The sequence below is a fragment of the Pelodiscus sinensis genome, chromosome 1 (genome assembly GCF_049634645.1).
Source record: "Pelodiscus sinensis isolate JC-2024 chromosome 1, ASM4963464v1, whole genome shotgun sequence".
NCBI classification, from domain to species: Eukaryota; Metazoa; Chordata; order Testudines; family Trionychidae; genus Pelodiscus; species Pelodiscus sinensis.
The window spans coordinates 222,918,084-222,940,109 of record NC_134711.1 but is presented as its reverse complement, the minus strand read 5'-3'; the positions used below and the strand labels follow the sequence as shown (position 1 = coordinate 222,940,109).

General features: G+C 39.8%; 1 long non-coding RNA gene across 1 annotated transcript in view; it reads left to right on the top strand.

The window, feature by feature from the left end:
- The first annotated feature begins 4,626 nt into the window (after positions 1–4,626).
- Positions 4,627–22,026, top strand: part of LOC142823996 (uncharacterized) — a 51,176-nt gene continuing 33,776 nt past the window's right edge. The window contains exon 1 of the long non-coding RNA XR_012899053.1: positions 4,627–4,685. This is a non-coding gene — a long non-coding RNA (uncharacterized LOC142823996). The remainder of the gene's footprint in view (positions 4,686–22,026) is intronic.

Sequence of the window (22,026 nt, the reverse complement as noted above, 5' to 3'; positions counted from 1 at the left end):
CTTCCAGCTCCCTCCTCCCAGGTTTCCTCCTCCCCTCTTCCACCCTCTCTCTTCCCCTCTCCCACCTCCTTTTCCCAGTATCCCCAGTGGTTAATCCCCCTCCTCCAGTTTTGTTCAATAAAGAGAGTTTCTGTTTTTGAACACGTGTCCTTTGTTTTTTACATCAGGAAGGGGGGCTAGGGAGGGGTAAGTGGAAGGAGGTGAGGGAGGAATGGGGTACGAGCCCCCGATGGGGAGGACTGGGGTGGCTCTGCAGGCTCCTCAGGGAGGAAGCTCTCCTGCAGGGCCTCCTGGATCCTGACGGCCCCCGATTGACCCCCCCCCCCCCCGGATGGCAGCCTGCGGCAAGTGCAGCCGGGCTGATGGCCGAGTGCTGTGATGTGCCGAGTGTGGGCACTCAGGGCACTCCAAGACAGGACTGCTTTGCTGTCCCTCATCAAGTTAGACAAGCAAGTGGGGAACCCTGAGAACTGTCTGTCCGGGGTGGGGGTTGGGTCCCTTTAAGCACAGAGCTCGGCTAGCCTGAGGCAGCAGCTCCACACTCTAAGTCCTAACCTGATGCCCTGCCGGCACTGCTTCTGGCCATCCTTAACCTCGGTTCAGGGTCCACTCAATGTGGACATGCTATTTTGAATTAGCAAAACGCTAATTCGAATTAGTTTTTAAGTCTAGATGCTGTTTATCTTTACCAGTGAGTTTGCCTGAAGTGTCTGGCAAATGGTTCATGTTTACAAGACCAGTGTATGTCCACTTTCCACTAAAGAAGCGGTGACACAATTAATACATTTGCATTGTTTTTCTTGGGCAGTACATGATGATATAATGCTGAGGTACAAGACTGAGGGCTGAGGAGGATCTGTCTAGTGTTTTTCTCTGCTTATGGTTTATGGGTAGCCCTGGGAGCATTCATGAAATCTGGGCATGGGGCTCTACATGCTGCTGTGCTGAGGGATCACAGCAGCTGGAGGAGTTTGCTGCTTGTCACTAGAAAAGCATTGTGAGAGACAGTCAAAAGCTGGAGAATTCAAGGGACACAGCAGTCCCACACTTCCATGCTGCACCCCAGAGATCCTGTCACACTACCTTGCTGTAGTTAATAAACCTGTTTTATTGTTTTATCTAAACCAGTGTATTGAAGTGTTTGGGAAACTCCATTTGAGATAAGAGGGTAAATGCCTATCATTTTCTATTAAAATGACAGCTTTTATATGAGCTTATGTTGTTTTGCTAGACAAAACAAAATGCACATTTCTGGGGGGAAGTCTGGGATTTTGCTGATATTCCTCTACCGTGTTATTCAGGAGTGGCTGGCTATATTACTCATCCAATACACCTGGGAGTGATTTACATTCTGGAGGCCATGTGAGTGTATACCACGAGTGGTCGCTTTCACAGCAAAACAGTGTAAAAAGCACCTCAGTTTGGAGAATTGAGGAGACATGATTGTTTAAAAGTCCAGATTGTACCCTGGGGGATATCACACGTATCCATAGAACAACTTAGTGGGTGAAACAAGACAATCACTATGCTCTTGAGTTGCAACTCACTTCATCAGATGCACAAAGTGAAAGAAAAAAAAACAGTAGGGAAACAGAGCTGGGAGTGTTACACCAGTAAATTCCATCAAGTGTGCATGTAGATAATAAGGTGAGAATACCTAAAGTGGAAGAGCAGCTGCTTTTGTGGAAAACTTTGCCAGCTGTCTACACTGGCCGCTTGAATTTCTGCAGGAACACTGACGATCTCATGTAAGAAATCAGTGCTTCTTGTGGAAATACTATGCTGCTCCTGTTCGGGCAAAAGTCTTTTTGCGCAAAAGCTTTTGCGCAAAAGGACCAGTGTAGACAGCTCAGATTTGTTTTGCGCAAAAAAGCCCCTATTGCGAAAATGGCGATTGGGGCTTTTTTGCACAAAAGCACGTCTAGATTGGCACAAACGCTCTTCCGCAAAAAGTGCTTTTGCGGAAAAGCATCCGTGCCAATCTAGACGCTCTTTTCCGCAAATGCTTTTAACGGAAAACTTTTGCGTTAAAAGCATTTGCGGAAAATCATGCCAGTCTAGACGTAGCCATAGTCTTTTACACCAGTGTATGAGTGTGATATAAATTAACTCACTAGATATGAGTCAACAGTGTGCCCTTGTAGCCAAGAAAGCTAATGGCATATTAGGATGCATTAAGAGGAGCATTGCCAGCAGATCCAGAGATGTCATTATTCCCCTTTATTCGGCTTTGGTGAGGCCACATCTGGAGTATTGTGTCCAGTTCTGGGCCCCCCACTACAAAAAGGATGCGGAAGCATTGGAGAGGGTCCAGCGGAGGGCAACCAAAATGATTAGGGGGCTGGAGCATATGACCTACGAGGAGAGGCTGAGGGACTTGGGTCTGTTTAGTCTGCAGAAGCGAAGAGTGAGGGGGGATTTGATAGCAGCCTTCAACTTCCTGAAGGGAGGTTCCAAAGAGGATGGAGAGAGGCTGTTCTCAGTAGTGACAGATGGCAGAACAAGGAGCAATGGTCTCAAGTTGTGGTGGGAGAGGTCCAGATTGGATATTAGGAAAAACTATTTTACTAGAAGGATAGTGAAGCATTGGAATGGGTTACCTAGGGAAGTAGTGGAGTCTCCATCCCTAGAGGTATTTAAGTCTCAGCTTGACAAAGCCCTGGCCGGGTTGATTTAGATGGGATTGGTCCTGCCTAGAGCGGGGGGCTGGAGTTGACGACCTTCTGGGGTCTCTTCCAGTTCTATGATTCTATGATAAGGGGATGGTTGGATGAAATAACATGATCTTGGTAACTAATTGACCATTCATTATCAGTTGGAAATAGGTCAATGGAGGGATGATAGGAGTTGCTATAGGGAACTTTCTGGGTGTCTGGCTGGTGAGTCTTGCCCACATGCTCAGGGTTTAGCTGATCGCCATATTTGGGGTCGGGAAGGAATTTTCCTCCAGGGTAGATTGGCAGAGGCCCTGGAGGTTTTTCGCCTTCCTCTGTAGCACTGGGAACAGATTACAACTGAAGGACTCTCTGCATGTTGGGTCCTTCAAAGTATTTGAATGCTTCAATATCTTTGATATAGGTCAGAGGATTATTCTAAGAGGGGTGGTTGAGATTCTGTGGCCTGCACTGTGCAGGGGGTCAGACTAGATGATCATAATGGTCCCTTCTGACCTTAAAGTCTATGAGTCTATGAACTCCTAATTTGAAACTAACTGAAAAACTAAAGAATGGTAAACTTTATCTACAAGTTGCTTATCTACAAGTTTCTAAGGTGACAGGAATAGTAAAATTAGATAAAACAATGGTCTTCAGAATTTTGAGATGTCACCTGACAGTCACAATATTAGATCATTACACAATAAAAGCTTAGCTAGCTGACATATTGGTGGAATGGGGAGGGGGTTGATGGTTAGTCAAATATTCTGGTTAACTAAGAGTTCAGAGTCGGGGAGGAGGGTCCAGCCCGCAGAGGTGGATTTAGTGTGGGTGGGAATAGGTGCTCTGGGCTGTGGGTGCAGGTTTCTTGGTTGGGGTTCAGACTGTGGGAGGGGAATCTGCGCTGGATCAAGGGATTGAGTGTGCATGGGGATGAGGAAGCTGTGAGGAGCTAGGTAGGGAGCCTACCAGCCCTATACTAACCAGACTATCAGTCAAACTTTCAATGAAGATCAGAAATGCTGGTTTACAGCGCTTTCCGGATGGTAAAGAGGCAGATAGCACAGATTTCACTGTAGTGACCAGATACAAAATTTGTTTTAAACCAGAACTTCAATGGAAATATTTATGACTATAGCAAACTTGCATGGCAAAGATATTTAATGCAAAACAATAAAGCCAGAGATCTGTGAATTGTAAGGGTCAAGGTAGCTTTGGCAAACTTTCAGTAACAAATCTTTAATATCTGACTATTTATTATTTTATTTTTGCTTTTGCTATGATATCCACACCCGTTGGCTAGTTTCTACGATGATCTTAGTGACAAAATTGGTGACAACCTTTTAAGACTTTTCAAAAGAAGGTTTTAAAGCATGGCAGTCAACACAGCAAAATGAGGATCCCCAGGAGCTTTAAAAAACAGGGTCATTTAGCCTCTTAATGACTGTCATTAAGAAACTAGGACACTCATTCAAAACTAGTATGCTTAGCCACCTTACTCAAGACTTTTGTCAATTAATTAAGTCAATCTGAAAAAGCAAACAGGCAGTCTTAAATAGGATGCACTTTACAATTATTGCAGGCATTGATAATTTAGCAAACCCTTCTTTTCTGGTACAGATTTTCAAAGTGATGCACACACTTGCACTTCCTAATTCATGCATGCACATACCTGCATTCATACACGATTATATGTTTACCTAAGCACATGTCCAGCATCATGCATGTGATAAATTAGGCACTTGTGGCAAAACAGACACTTCTGGGTCAAGCGTCTTGAGAGAACAGGTTGGTTCCCTTGTACAAGTGCTTTTGTTAAGACGGACGGGGTGGATTTGCTGAGTCTGGCTGTACTAAGAAACCTGGTGCACCTGTGGTCTGGCTGAACTATACCTCTAGCCTCATGAGGAGGGGAATTTTTAAGTCAGGAAAGAGGTATTTCTGAATGACCTTTATCAGAGTTTTCTTCTCCAGGTGCTTGTTGTGGAAGAGCCTAGCTGTGAGAGCCAAAGGAAGACTGCATCCAGAAAAGTAAGATTAGATTTTTGGAGATGGAGACTTACATTTCAGCCCAGGAATGACAGCAGTCATAAATCACACCCCAAAATAAAGCATCACTACGGTGCTGCACATAAAGGAGCATAACACTGATTCATGATGCACAGCATGAGATATAACCACACAAAGGTGGCTGTCCTTATCCCAAGCAGCAGGCTCAAGGTGAGTCAGAGAGGCTGGAAGATGACTTAGGTGATCGTTCACACTACATATAACAAGGAGTCAAAGTGAACTGTTTATGGATAAGACATTAGGGACTGAAAGTTGTTTGTCCAGAAAGTTTGGATCTTTGTCACTCTATGTCTCAAATTTGGGGTCTAACAGGTTAAGAGGTCTTGTGGGACAGCATCTGTTAACAACGGGATTAGGAATCAAGAGAAAATGCAGATGGCTGTCTATTTAATATATTAGATTGAAAAGCGCATAGTGGGTTTCATATTCCCTGACACCCCCTGGACCTTGTACAATAATTTGCTATCTCTCACTATTTTCAGTTTTAATGCCATGAATACCAAGCAGAGTGCCATGTACAGTATTTTAAATAAATATTTTACAATCCTGGGAATTTGTTGAGAAAGCCCTGTGTTCTCAAAATATGACTAACTTGTGTCTTTGCTGTGAGAAGATTTGGCATCAAGGACAACATGACTGTGAGTTAGTACTCACAACATTAAGAAAAATCTTCTCTTAAAAGGCAGAGTAGAGAAATGTGTCACCCTTCCAGTCTGGTAATGAAAAGGTCTTTATTGCTCATTTAATTTAAGGGGAACATTATGGAACAACACAGAGTGGCTTGAACCTGCATGTTTTCTAGTGCCACTGTAGCATGACATTTCTAATTAAAAGACACTGGCTCTGATAAGATAATGCAATGCACATCAGTTGGTGCACTTTGCAAAAATGAAGCTTTGTTGCTGGAGTACTTATTAATTTTCTTTTTAGTCTGCTTAATATGTCAGTCTAGGAAGAGAAGATACTAGAAAAGAACCAAAAGACTTTTGTAAATTATCAGGAGTAAACCATGGGAGGGTAATAATGATTTAAAAACAACCAACCATACACACACACAAACCTATGAGCCTACATACAAGATGTGGGTTTTTTACACCAAACGTTAACCTGGATTTTATGTAAGCATCAATTGTCTCAGTTCTAGGCTATGGCTTATCAGTGTCTGCTGCAAATTCTGTACAGCATGGAGCCTGCAATAAAGAGCAGTTAGTGCTGCTTCACCAGCTCCTGGCAACTGTTCATATTCTGACTTTAGAAACATGCAATTTAAGGGACAAAACCTAATCTTTTATTTTTTTGTTGTCCATTGCAAGCATAGGTTAGCACAATGTCCAAACTAATTTTAATCACTGAGAATCATATCTGAATGTACTGATATATAAAGAAGTATCTTGTTGGCTTTTGACTGACCTTCTATTTTTTGTTCCCATTTAAATTCACACAGCAGCATTAGCTCAAAGGTTATTCTAATGTTCATCTTTTGTATTTGTCAACTGGAACAATTTGTTCATATCCATTGTATGAAAATCAGACTCAATTTTCCCTGAAGAACTCCTTCTACCATACGACTGAGCAAGACATAATGTTGGCTTTAACTTATGTCCTATTCAAAATATAGATATGGTATAATAATCCAGACCTTACTAACCTGACTGAGAACAAAAAGTCATGGAAAACTGAGACATTATTTACATGGTTGTAATTCTGAGTGGACCAGAGAAGATAATACTCTTGGGGCAGAGCCTCAGCTGGTATACATTACTTGATAAAAATTTACACCAGCTGATGAGGAAGAGGAAGACAAGTTTTACAAAAGGGAAAGGATATAATTTACTTTCCCATCAGCTATCTATTAAAGTGCAAAAAAGAGGAAAAAAAGAGCCATGTTTTGGCAACCACCCAAAGTATCTTCAAGAGAGAAAATTCAGCTTCAGTAAAAGATTTACGCTGGCAACATATAATACAGGAATTAATGTGGTAATTTTCTTCAAAATGTCAGAAAATGGATTCTTCTACTTAGTTTGGTAATGATGCATAAAAATGCATCAGTTGTGTCATTTTGTGCTCTTAATGGAGCTAAAAGCAATAAGCAAGGCTAGTGTTTTCCTCCAGGTCTTTTTTGTCCTAAGAGAAGAGCCATAGTGCCTTTGTTCTGCAATACAGAAGGAACTGACTTCGCTATCCAAATAATCTATGAATTCTATATCCTAGAGTTTCTCTTAATTTGTCTATATGTTGATCAAAAAAGTAGATTCAGCATAGCCTATGTATTTTATGTGTCCCAGATTTCACAAGGCAAATTGTGTGCCGTGCCTGTATCTCTCAGATCAGGACTTAGTCTCAGCTGCCAAAGAAAGTTCTGACCCTGGCTATCGTATTTGCCCCCTTCTCTTCTTGCTTCAGTTCCTTCCGTAAACTTGAAATAGTCTCTTGTTTCTTTAGTGCTCTCTCATGAGTGGAACAGATATTCCAGTCAATTTGACACTAGAAAATAAAATCTACTGCAAATTACTTTATTAAAATAGTTTTCTTAAAGAAAAAAAAACCCAGCAGTATGAGGCCCATTGAAAGGCTTAAGCTAAGTGTTGGTTGAGGAATATTAATCAGTGAGAAAAATAAATCTTGGTCAAAAAACAAAAGTCAGCCAACCACAAAATCCCACCAAAGAAAAATAAATAAAATAATGTCTGTAAGGATACATCTAAACTGCAAGCTTATTTTGGAAAAAGCTATTCTGGAAGGTACCTTCAGCTACGTTTAGACTACATGGCTCCAACAATGGAGCCATGTAAAATAGTTTAGTTTATTCAGCATAGTCAAAGAAGCAGGGATTTAAATCATCCCCACTTCATTAAAATAAAAATGGCCACCGTACTATCCCGATGATCGTCTGATCCGGCACAGCGTGGCAGTCTAGACGCAGCACGGCCGACAAAGGCTTCCTTTGTTGACCGTGCCACATCTAGACTGCCGCACTGTGCTGGATCAGCTGATCGTTGGCAGTAGTGCGGTGGCCATTTTTATTTTAATGAAGCAGGGATGATTTAAATTGACTATGCCAAATAAACTATTTTACATGGCTTCATCAATGGAGCCATGTAGTCTAGACATAGCTTTTCAGAATAACTTATTTCAAAATACAGTGTCCATACTACAGAGAAGCTTCCAAATTCGTCCAAGGCAGGCTCCCCAAATGTGGACGTGTTATCTCGATTTAGAGCCCCAGAAGGCACTGGGGAGGAATAACTTTAGAATGGCCCTGGTGAAGAGCTATTTCGACATAAAGTGGAGCATCCACACACACCCTCTTCCGAAAGAGCATTTTTGGAAGAGGCGTTATTCCTCGTGGAATGAGGATTACCAATGTTGGAAAAAGCCCTCCGTTATTTTGATTTTTTTTTTCAAAATAATGCAATTGCTGTGTGGACGCTAGTTTTGTTTTTCCGGCATAATGGCCGTTATTCCGAAAAAAATGATGCAGTGTAGTAGCACCCTCAGTAATTTTCTCCTGAATTTTGAACAGCCAATTTTTTTATTTAAATGAAAATATTTCTGGCTTAAAAGTACTTTAAAGTGATTTTATGTTTGCAGTCACAGATGTTAGTCTTGCAGTAGTGCAGATTAAAATACACAGAGATAAACCATTCTTTTAAATTACCATCTACACAGTCTATGCATCATGCATAAATAATGTCATCTTACTCTTTCTGCCGCAGACTAGCCAGGATTTATGTGCTATGATCAAGTCTTTCAAAAATGACTAGTGATTTTAGGTGTCTTAGTTTTGGGGGACTCAAACTGAGACATTGTAAAAGGGACAAATTTTCAGTGTAAGGGAACTCAGGATTTTCTGAAAACCAGGCACCTTTTTACTGTCTGGAAACTGAAGCACCTAAGGCCAAGCCTACACTAGGGCCTTAGACTGAAATTAGTTCCCTGAGGTAAAATCTGTAAGTGATGCATCCACACTACCATGCCCATTATTCTGGAAGAAGGAGCCATAGAATTCAAACTCTGTAGGCCTGCTTTTCACAGGGAATAATGCTATTCCTGAACTTGTACATCTGAAAAAACGTTACTGTGGATGCTCCGGTACCACTAATTTGATCTAATTGGCCTCCAAGAGGCCTCCTGCAGCTCCTGTGCTTGCTAGGGCTCTGAGTCCAAGGTAGTATTTCCACATTAACAGAGCCTTCCTCAGACTACATTCAATTCTTCCCTGTAATGAGGACACGGGACTTTTAATTTGTAAAATCGGGTGGCCAGAAGTTGAATGTAATAAATTCGAAATAATCTCCTCGGGTAGACATGGGCAAAGAGAGCTACTTATAATCACATTGAAAACAAAATTTAGCTAGGATATGTTTGGCTTCCCAAGAATGTCCCCAAAGTATTCTCTTCCTTGGTATATAGTAATCTTTTAACAGCCACCAATGCTTTTTGGTCACTCCTAACAGAATTAAGGGCTACCTGGTAGCAACATCATACACTCTTGTCAGAAACTAATGGGGAAGCATATTGTGATTCATAGTCATTATTTGCCTTTCAAACCCTCTCCCCTGCCCGTTTTGGGGAATAGGGGATGCACCCTTTGCCATCTCTATCCCTGGGGGTGTATACACCCCCAGCAACGTAGCTGCATTGACCCACACCTGAGGGCAGTTCACAGACTCCATCCATTCCCTACATCCTTTCTATTCACATGTGTGGGAAAAGACATAGTGGATCCTATGGATGCTCTTCCCTCCATGCTGATATGGGTAGCTATCTAATATGTTTAATAGGGGCAGATTAGGCTCTCTCATGGGACCTATCCAGGAACTGAAATGTTTGCTTTAGGGAAATTTCAGCATTTCAACATTTCTTCCATTCCAAAACAAGAGAAAAATGAAATTCCCTCTGAAGAGAGAAAGTAAAACCTAAAATTCCAAACAGATTTTAGTTTGATTGAAATGTTCCATGTTGACAAATTGTCAGCGTGTCATTCTGATTTTGACGTGTTTTATTTTATAGTATATACATCAGATACATTTTAAAAAACGGAAAGAAAAAATGTTTTGAAATTGAAAATAAAAATGTTCCATTCCTGAAAGTCAAACAGAAAATTTCAACTTTATCAAAATGTTTTTTAAAAACTTTTCTTTCTACCACAATTTTCTCTGAGAATGACATGGTTCCACAAATTATTTCATTATTGATGCATCAGCATTTTCTAATGGAAAAATGTTCCCTCAGAAAATTTCAACTTTATCAAAATGTTTTTTAAAAACTTTTCTTTCTACCACAATTTTCTCTGAGAATGACATGGTTCCACAACTTATTTCATTATTGATGCATCAGCATTTTCTAATGGAAAAATGTTCCCTCAGAAAGTCTCTAACGGTATGTCTACAATAGCCCCCTAGTTTAAATATCCCAGGCTTCATTTGCATGTTCCCGGGAGGGCACCATTTTTAAATCCCCTTAGTTCGAACTCACTGCCCGCGGCTACACGCGGCAGTCGGAAATTAATCCGAACTAAGTCCTGAGTTCTGATTAACTGTTACTCCTCCTGCAATGAGGTGTAACAGTTAATCCAAACTAAGGACTTAGTTTGGCCTAACTTCTGACTGCCACAGGCAGTCAGTTCGAACTAAGGGGATTTAAAAATGGCGCCCGCCCAGGAACACGCAAATGAAGCCTGGGATATTTAAATCCCGGGCTTCCTTTGTAAGTTCGAATGCCTACATTAGCCACCCTAGTTTGAACTAGAGGGCTAGTGTAGATATACCCTAACAGATTCTATGCCTTGTTCTCTTATATGGGCAAAAGAGAATGTGGCACAATCTAGCTTGCAACTTGGAGATGGTGCTGGACAGGAGCTCAGTCAACTAGGCAAAATACCCAGTCAATACCACAATGTTCAAATAGTACCCACAATTCAACCGAAACAGCTGAGTTCAACTGCACTTTGTGTAAAATGTTATGTCCAAAGTGGGGACCTTACATTTTGAAAAATTTAAAGGGGCCTGATATGTTTCAAAGTATAACCAGCAGCACTTTTCTGAAAATGGGTTTTAGGTACACCCAAAATTGAGGCCCATACAAACCTCTAGTCACTTCTGAAAATGTAGCTTGTATGTTTTGTAATGAGTCTATTAACTCTATGTACTAAAATCCTGTGGTGGAAAACCTGCAACAAAGCTATTGTACTGTATAGCAATTAATTAACAAGTCAACATATAATTACTACTCCTCCCCTGCTTTTCTGGCCTTGTTTTCAACTACTGTGATGCAATCTAGTAATATACTGATTAAGCAATTAATGTTGGAAGAGAAATACTGAGAGATGTGCTGAGAAACTAAACCACAGAAGAGCCTCCTGGAGTTTTATTTCTGCACTGCTGCTCAGTCATTTTTACTGCAAAAGTTGCATAATCAAAAGATGACTCCGAGGGGTACTAAGGAACACTGTCAGTGCTCTAAACCCAACTTTTTTACTCTCTTTTTAAATGTGCATTATAAAACCTTAGACACTGTGCATGGTTTATGTGGAGATAATTTATATTGTGAGCACTCTGGGCCAGATACCAACCACTGGCTCAGTTCTATATGTGCCACTCTGGTAGTCCATAGGCAATAAAGAGCTACACCAATGAGAAAACTGGGAATTCTACTGAAATGAGGGGAGTCCCTGGCTGGCCACTCATTTCTTGCCACCTATTTTATGACATAGGAAATTTGGTAGGCATGACAAATGAAGCCAAAATGTAATATGCTCCAGCGATCCTCACTGCTAGCAGGATTGTATGAAGAAAGCAGTTTTCAACCCCAAAAGTGACTTTCATCATTGAAACAATTTGGGCAAACAGCCACACATTTTACACTCGATTTCCCAGTTTTGCGTTGGGTATGAATAATTTATCCCAATTCTGCTGTAAGGTTTGTTTGCCTGCCTTTCAAATATCTAAAAAAACTGACAAGAAACATTATAAGGAGGAGGGAGAAAAATTGTTTTCTTTGGCCTCTGAGGATAGAACAAGAAGCAATGGGCTTAAATTGTAGCAAAGGAGGTTTAGATTGGATACCAGGAAAAACTTCCTGCCTGTCAGGGTGGCTAAACACTAGAATAAATTGCCTGGGGGGGGCTGTGGAATCTCCATCACTGGAGATATTTAAGAGCAGGTTGGACAGACACTTGTCAGGGATGATTTAGATGGTGTTTGGTCCTGCCGTGGGGGCAGGAGACTGGACTCGATGACCTCTTGAGGTCCCTTCCAGTTCTAGTGTTCTATGAGTCTATGATTCTATATTCATTTTCGGTGGTAAACTGTCTGGTAATTGTGACCCTCATCCACCACAGCAAAGTACATCCTTAACTTTAAGCATATGAGAAGTGCCATTAACATAAAAAATGGGACTTCGGTAGGAAATCTCATATGCTTAAAGTTAAGGATGTGCTTAAGTGAATTTCTGCTTTTGGAGTAGAGATTACAAAATTCATTTTCTCCATTTTATAGTTTTCCCCAGAAATCTGGTCTTTGTTTCATTCTGTCAAACTAAACATGGTGTATCATAAGAGATGGACTCTTCCTGCAAGCCAAAACAGCAATGAGAAAGCTATGTAAAATGCTCAAAAGGATCTAGGCATTTTGCAGTCCAGGGATTTTGGAAACTCAAATGGAACAATTGAAATAACAGTATAAGGTAGCAAAAAAAAGTGTTTTTATAAATGTCAGATAGAATATGGTTCAAAGTCTTTACTGTATCACATGGCATCAGCTTCCTTGGTGTTATATAAGTCCATAGCACCATGCACAAGGCGATATTTCATTATATGTAAGATGATACCTCACCATTTGCATCAGACTTTTAAATATATATATATATATATATATATATATATATATATATATATATATATATATTATCATTCCCAAACCTTTCCTAAAAATGCTGAAATGTCATTATTAGCTATATGAAGAGGAGCAAGTCAGATATCACAGGCCTAGAAAGCAATGGCATTTTCATATTAATCTGTTCCCAAGGAATAACATTTATTTCATCTACACAAACCCTAAGTAATACATTTAATGTAGGTGAAGTGGAAGGAAATCCTCCTGTGAACCCAACACCACAGCTGCCACCCAGCAACTACTGCAACCCAAAAACTGTGCCTCCAATTCCATTTATGGACTGCTAAAGCCAAAGGGAATCATAATTCCATCTCCGATGCCATCTCCTCCGAACATCACCCTCTATGCTGGTCTACAGGGCAGTGCAGACACCTCTTCATGGGACATCTAACACGTGAGACACATAGAATCCTCTGCAGGCAGCCCGCCCCCCTTCATTGTCCTCCCCCCCCTCCACACACACACACATACTACCTTAAAGCCTGAGTCATTTTAAGGATTTAATTAGTAGATGTGGACAAAAACATTTGCAGGAGTTCTTTGGGGTGTTGTTCTGTTCTGTTTTTGCAGGGAGGATGGAGAGTGGAGGAAGAGAAGATAAAACAATTTTTTGTGGAAAATTATTTTGGAAATAAAATCTTTTTTTTGTAAAAAAATATCAGTCGTTTAAAACAATGGAAACACAAACCCCATGATTTTGCAGTGCCTAAAAATAATAAAACAGACATTTTTGCTTTCAGAATTTTGGGGAGTTTTGACCAAAAAAAAAAAAGACCCCCAACAGCACCCTAGACCTGATGAAGAGCTCTGCAAAGCTCTGTGATTCTTGCACCTTCCACCAACAAAGTTTGTGCCAATAAAAGATATTTGCTACCTCACCCATCTCATCTAAATAAAACAAAGAAAATACATTTTTATTTCATTTTTGTGGAAACTTTTCATGGGAAGAAAAAAAAAGTTAATTTCCCAACCAACTCTGCTAGAAAAGGCTCTCTAGGTTGGGGTGAATTTCCCACTAGATAAATTAAGTCCTGCAACTTTCTTTCTTTCTTTTTTATTTTTTCTACTTAAAATGAGTTTCTTTTGACAGCAATAGTCCTCAGCTGCAACACTAAATATATAAAGCTTTAATGATGGCAAAATTACTTACAAAGCCACAGGAAATTTCCGATTACCTTGTAGATGTAAGTGTCTCCTGCTGATTAAATGTTCTGTAAACATTCTTAGACAGTTATTCATGCAGACTGATTGTTTTTCTTAGTCCCTCCACCCTGCTCTGGTCCACCTGCTTGGCACAGTAAGACATTTAGGAAACAATTTGAAAACAATAATATAGCTGTTGGGATCTCGGTAGTAATTTTAATGGCAAAGAACAGCTCATTAGGTTGTCTTAGTGGTGTCAGGGGTACTTCCTCCAATATCTAAGCAACATTCTTTTTTGGCGCTGTTTTTTCCTAGAATAATGGCCTTATAACAAGTTCTGAGTGGCTTGCCCTTAAAAGCTGGAGGGTCTAAGGCTAACCAGTCCTGTTTACAAAAGAGCAACACCATGGCTGAATCAGGGAGTCCCAGTATAAAAAGCAGCAGAAAAGTGTAGTGAAGAAGGCTATGAAACAGCCTGAGGAAGGAGATCCAGTAGCAAGCTGTGAAAGGGCAGACTCCTGAACTTCAGGCTGCCCGGGTAATTGTTTTGTGGTTGTTTTCAGGTTTGGATTGCTGCACTGGAAAAGTGAAAAAGAATCACAGCCTAGCCAAAAGGGGAGGGGGGACGGAAACCTTATCAGAAGAACTTGCAAATTGTGTTTGCTATGAATGAAAGGACAGAGCCCTGAAGAGGGAAGGAATTGTTAGCAAGGCTCAGCAGAGGCTCCACTGCCAATGAAAAGGGGTCAATAAATGGCAACCCTACTGCAGTCCCTTCCCCCATTCTGACACAGCTCCATGTTCCAGCGTGAAGGACATTAACTATACTTGTATTGCGAATAACTTTTAGGAACATTTCACTTTTTCTCGTCCTACCTCATCCAATTATCTCACCATCTTATATAAGTATAAGATGCCTAACAACACGGAAATTAGGCCCCTTGTTACGTGTATCTGTCTCTTGACACATATCAGGGCAACTGCACTTCTGTTCCTCCTTTGTGTTCCCTTGTGGCCACACACTGTAGGCTGCCTGCTCCTCAGCTATCACCTCTTCTGACCAAGGTTCTTCTAGGCTGCACAGTTCCCTGCCTACCTTGTGACTCTCCTGCAAGTCAGACTGCCTAACCAGTCTGATGTCTGCACTTTGCTTTCTCTCCAGCGGGTTATGAACAGCCTAACTGCCGGTTATAAGTTACCACTCAGCAGTTTATAAGCAAGCCAATGATGGTTAAGGTGAAAGCATTGCTGCAGCAAAGCAATAAGAGATCCTATATACATGGTAGTAAGCTTACCAGTCATCACCCTGACTCCAGCAGCCACTAAGATAGGAGTGAGCCTTTCAAACCCCACCAAGTGGTTTTTCTGTGGTTACAGGTTTGCTACAGCCTTAGCTCTGAACTAGCACACCCATGAATAAGGAAGTCTTTACTTTATGCAGCTTGACCCTTTGGTTCTGAGGCTCTGGGAGCAGGTATTCAGTACAGTAATTCCTTATTTAACACTTAGATACATTTCTGAAAATGTTCATGCTAAGCAAAAATGTGATTTTCCCATTAAAAATAATGGAAAAGGTGGGGGTTGCATTTCAGGTGGTCATGGCAAAGTCAAGTTTTTGTTGAAACAAAATACAGGACTATGTAGCACTTTAAAGACTCACAAGATGGTTTATTAGATGATGAGCTTTCGTGGGCCAGACCCACTTCCTCAGATCAAATAGTGGAAGAAAATAGTCACAACCATATATATTGGTACAATATATATGGTTGTGACTATTTTCTTCCACTATTTGATCTGAGGAAGTGGGTCTGGCCCACGAAAGCTCATCATCTAATAAACCATCTTGTGAGTCTTTAAAGTGCTACATAGTCCTGTATTTTGTTTCAGCTACACCAGACTAACACGGCTACATTTCTATCAATTTTTTGTTGGTGTTGGGTCATCAATGTCAGCATTAGATATCTAGCAACACAAGTCGCTGAGGCTTCTTAAAACACAAAGATAAACACGTGAGTGAGCAGAGGAGAGCTGTGACCACATGTATTCATCTGCTCATGCGTATTACCACTGTTTTCACCAACTAATACTACTTCACGAAGTAGTCCACCACTTGATTATTTTCATGTTATTTCGGGGACAGTCATGTTATTCAAAAAATGTTCCCCAAAAAATCGTGCTATTGCGAAAACATGGTAAGCGGGCATGTGTTAAACAAGTAATTACTGTAGACAATAGCTTCCTTCCCCAGGGCATAGTGTCAAAAGGCTGGGTTTCTGCATACGTGAAGGTGGGTACTTTGCATTCATCTTCACTAGAGATTCAACAGGCAAATTATTTGACGCTGTTTGTCTAAAAAATTAATTCTTGTCTGGAACATTGCTCAGTATAGGCCTCTGAAGTTCAGAGTACTTCCTCGGGTTGACATCCCATCTACCCCTAAAGAGAGAGACTACTCAGATAATACAATGGACTCCAGACATGTTTAAACTTAAATCACTAAGGCCGCTCAAGGATATTGCAGGAAATTGCCTTATCTGTCACAGTTATATTTTCAACAGAACTAACTGTGGCTGTCTTCATTTTTGGGTGACCATCTTGGGAAAACTAGTTAATCATCCCTGTCCAGCCTTACAGAGGCCAAGAAGTTCCTCCCACATGTAACATCACTGATGTAGAGGCATAAATCTCAAGGCAGGTCTCAAATTTGCATCTCTGGTTTGGCACCTCCAATGAGCTTACAATAATCTTCTAAAAATCTCAACTTTTTGTCATTAAAAATAATTGAATTGTTCAGCCAGAGCTTACTTTTGATCACTTACTCTGACTCTGCTACCCTTTCCCCCTTGTCCTCAAGCTAACCTTAGGGTGTTATATAGCTAGACTATTGCCTAGATTAGTGCACTTGGCTCTTTTATGATTCATGAAGATGTACTGGTCCATTAACATCAGTAAGGAGAAAATCCACTTTTCTTTAATTTAAATAAATCTCTCATGTCTGTATGACTGCATCAGTCTGACAACTTTAATGTTGATGTACTTTACCTAAGTACATGCAATACCAAAGCCAAGGCATATTTACAAGGACATAATGTACAGTACAAATAAAGAACTCTATAATTCCCCTGATTGCAGACTAGCAAAATAAACCATCATCATCATCTGGGTACACTTGAGATCCCAAGTCTGAAATTCCAAATCTGAAGTTCAGTTGAAAAAAGTAATAGTTAATGTAATATACTTGGATTTCCGTAAGGTATGCCACTTGGTACTGCATAACATTTTGATTCAGAAATCAGAATAATGCAAAATAACCTCAACATAAATTAAATGGTTTAAAAACTGACTAAGTGATAGGTTCCAAAATGTAATTGTAAATGGGGAGTAATCACTGGATTGGTATGCTTCTTCTGGAGTCTCACAGAGCCTGGTTCTTGGCTCTATGCTATTTAACATTTTTATCAATTATTTGGAAGAAAATAAAATCATTATGGATAAACTTTGGAAGCAGCAAAAGATTAGAATACTGATAAATAACAAAGAAGACAGATCGTTGATACAGAGTTACCTGGATTGCTTGTTTAGCTGAGCACAAACAATATACATTTTGAATATACAATTGGAGCTTGTCCACACAGCATGACAAAGCACTCTAGAGAGATGTGATCTGTAAAGCACTTCCACTTGTTATGCTCCAACTGTCCCTGGTGGGACCTTGCTGGGGTTTGTGTTAATATAGTCCATGAAAAGTACGTACCTTTAAGGGCTTGCCAGCGTGTTAGAGTGCTTTACAAATAATCTGGTAGTGCTTTTTTTGGTACACAAACCCTAGGAAGAAAGAATGCAGGCCATCATTACAGGATGGGACACCTTGTCCAGGGAATCAATATTTCTGAAAAAGACTTGAGGGTCATGATGGATTATTAGCTTAACATGAGCTCCCAGTGCAACATTGTACCAAAAGAGCAAATACTTGGATGTATAAACAGCAGAATATCAAGTAGGAGTTATATCCTTCACTATTCGGCACTGGTATGATCATTTTAGAATACTGTGTCTAGTTATCCTGCCCAAAATTCAAGGATGTTGCAAATTTGGCCCTGTCTACATTACAGAGTTAAGAACACTAAGATTTGCTAACAAATATAAACCACTGTAAGTACATTCCTTGGGCATCTTCATACACCGCTCCTTGTGCTGACAGAGTGTGTCCACATTTGATGTTCTGGCATCAACAGGGAGAACGACATAAGCAAGTGCAGTGCCCTGCCCATATCATATCACAGAAAGCTCTATGTTCCTTGCTGTGATGGCTGTATTATGTTGGCATTGCAGGAGAGTTAAATTGGGCAGAGTAGCATTGTAGTGTATTCACCTCCACTGTTTGATCATTAAAAATATACTTAATAATGTAAGTGTATATTGTTGTATACACTACACAGTTTTGCTTCATGAAAAAGCAAAAGTGATTCCTTTGGGGGAGTTCAAATACTCATTTGCCAGAGCCCATATTGGAAACAGTTGGTGTGATCTCTGGTAAGCTTATTAGTATGTATGTAGGCTCTTTTATTGCTTTAATATGTTTTTTCCTGTAATGAGTTTACCCTCAGAATAAATATGCTTGCATAGGATGTTCTATGTGGTCTTTATAATTGTTGGTAATTACTGTGTTATCAGTCTCTGAAGAGAAAGCAAACAGACTTGCTTAGGCAGTCCCTCTTTTTTTGGGAATACAGTGAAATCAGGGAACTGGTCAGACTAGAAACACCTTGATCAGGAGGGAGCAAGATGTGAGTCTCCCTCCAAGAACGGTAACAGCTAGAGATCTGGAACCTAACAGTGGATAGCCTGGATGAAACACTGAAGGAAAACACAGGTGCAATTGCAGTATCCTGAAATAGCATTGCAGTGTAGACATAGCCTTAAAGAACATGCACCCACTTTGAAGAATTAGAAATAAGGTCAAAGAATACGTATTGTCTCGAACTTATTCTTAAAAGGGATTTCCGAGGAGTTAAGGTCTAGGAAAATTCCTTGAACAGGAGAATATAAAGGAATGATAACAAAAAGTTTTTTCATCATTTAGACTATTGCTAGTACTTCTGACCTTCCTCTCATCATTGAACTTTCAAGAGAGTAAAGGAATCAGCCCTTGGAGAGCTCCAGCCAAGTAGAAAATATTTAGAGGCCAGAATCTATTTGTGTACAACCCTTTATATAGGCAGATTGGCTTATTCTTAGCACAAGGCTAAAGTTTGTGGGTTATGTAAATGATGATTCACTGTTCTTGAGCTTTGCAGTTCTGTGTGGCTGAATTATAGATTGGTTAGTGCTGTTGCTATGAAATTCCTCGATGGTACCCACAGGTAAATGAAAAGTAGACTTAGATGTACCTGGTGTGAGGAAAGGCAAGTGGGCTGCATAAATAGCCCACCTGGTTAATTGAGAATGCAGTCAAAAATATCCACAAGTAGAAAGATGTCCGGATTTGCCCAGCACTTGGAATAGTGCAGGGTGGATGTTTAATAATTAATACCTACCTTACATGAAAATGACTGCCTTAGGAAAATGCAGTTTTGATGTAACTTATCGGTACCCTTCCCACAAAGAACATGAATAAAAATACCACAAACCCATCAGAGGTCCAATGGTATCTCAAGTGGGAATGCCTACATGAGTAAAAGTTCACTGGTGTGAGCAGCAATGGAACAATCAAGTTATAAAGTAGAGGAGTATAATGGCAGCAATGAGAAGAATATATTTCCATGTCACAGAGCTATGGGCTCTCTTCTTGAACTCCTTTCCAGACTTCCTTCCTAACTTTATTTTTGCTTCTCTTTCTTTTAACTTTTCTGTGCATTTACTGCTTGGGGAAGGTGCACAACCTTGGTGACCTTTTCTCCACAGACGTAAGCACCATTAGTGCAAACTTCCTCAGACCATCAGGTTACTGCCCAAGCTTCAAGTTGGGACAACAACATCTAGGGATCTGAACAAGATTTATTCTCCATTCCATTTAACATAGGGCTCTCTGCTGAGACTGCCAACCATGACCTAATTAGTTCGCATTGTGGTATTGTTGACATTTGTGCACTAAAAACTAGTCTGAAACTTTCAGGTTTGTTTTTAATTGATCACTGAGCATCCATTAGCAAAATGTTCAGTTGCTGTCAGCCAGGGTTAGATTTGAACTAATAACTTAGAAATCAAATAAGCTGTCCTAAGTCAACCAAGTAACATATTGCTTGATATGTGCATGGATCTCTGATGGTAAAAGACATGCAGAATGGCTATTCATATCTTACAGGTGTTTATTTAAAATTAGGTAAATACTAAGCTATCATGAAGATATTTTCATTGGATGCTCGAGAAAAGAACTCAGATGTTTCACAGGAAGGGAACAAGAAAGACCTTCAAAACCAATTAATCAGTGTCATCAACCAAACTGTTTCTGCCCCCATCCCATTAGTTTCATCCTCTGAGATGTAAATTAGGGATGTGTGAGTGGTTTGCGTAAAATAAGGATGAATTGATCCAACCCTTTGTGTATCATTCAAACCAATCAAAAAACCAGCCATATTTTTAAAAGCTCTATAATAGTTTGTGTTACTTTTCCTATGCCCCCATTTTGCATGGGTTTGAGAGGACTTAGAACTTAATTGTTCGCATATTGAAAACTTTTTTGCTTGTGTGATTTCTGGCTCAGTTAGTGACAGATCAGCATCCAAACATTTGGATTTTCACAAGAGATGACAAACATCTGAACCCTGGGTAATTATAGATTTAGTCATCTCTTGTGAAAATTGAAGGGACAGATGTTTAAACTTGATAAAAAAATCAAGATACATCATTTAAAAAAGAGATTTTTCCTGGATGGTTTTGCCACCTTTTGAAGAAATAAGAAGCATCATAATACTCAAAAAATGGCTTAATCCCTGTCCCTGCTGTCCATCTCTGGCTGGAGATCCTTCTTGTGGCATCAGTGTCAATAATGCTATTTTAATACTCTCTTTTCAACTCCATCTTTTTCAAGGATCATGACCCACAGAATGAGATGTTCCAGGCTTGGAAGTTAAAAAACAGATTAAAGGGAGAGAGTGATGTGAAACTGAGCCCATATGGTGTCAGTTCTGTAAATGTGATATAGTTAACCCATGGATTAATATTTATACTGGGTTTTCATACATTTCACTGATTCATCTCCAGAATAAAATAACATGGGTAGCCATTATATACAAAATAATAACTAACAAGCTTATATTTTAAATTATTTTAAGTTATGGTTCTACAGTTATAGAACATCCAGTTCTCATCTGAGATACACTCCAGAGCACCCACTGCCTGTATCATAACTTTATTGGCAAAAGAACTGAAAACATAGCACTTATGTTTTACATTTGCATACCTCTTATATAAACTGAAATTAAGCTTGTAAGAGTTTCACAGCAAGGAGACACATGTTGACAGGTAAAATTACTAGATTTATAACTAAGCCATTGTTTCTCATTTTACGGCTCTAAAACAATGGAATAAGCTTATGTAACTTTAATGCAAGTCACATAGCATATAATAATTAACTACCTTTCAGGAGGAAATGTGAGGTTTGTACCACTGTCACTTAGAATTATAGACAGAAAATATTATCCTATTTTAAGTTGATTGCTATAGGATTTTTTCTTAATTGAAAACTACAAATTAAATTATCTAAAAGTGAACTTACCTTATGTGCAAAGTTAAATGGACAAAGAGTACCAAAATTGTGGTGTTTCCATATGATATATGTGAGTTGATAAACTTTATGTGGACCACAGAACAAATATGTCCTCGATTCTATAAATGTTTACACATCTGCTTAAATTTAACCACAAGTAATCCCACATCTAAATGTTGAATTCTGTTTGTTTATTGTTAGATGAGTAGGCTCAATCTCTAATGTGAACTTCTTCAGATTTACATCGAGGTCACATCTACATGAAAGGGGAAGGTCGATTTAAGATACACAACTCTGGTTACAATAATTATGTAGCTGGAGTCAATAACAATGTATCTTAAATCACTGCCCATACAGCGGGAGGTTGATGGGAGCAAATGCTCCTATTGACTTCCCTTACTCCTCATGAGGAGCAGGAGTTCTGGCACCATGGGGGCACCCTCTCAGTTCAAATTAGCAGGTCTTCCCTAGAATTGCTAAATCAAATCCCGGAAGGTCGACTGCAGCAGCATCGATCTTCTGCATAGTGTAGACATAGATTTATACTGTTGTCTTC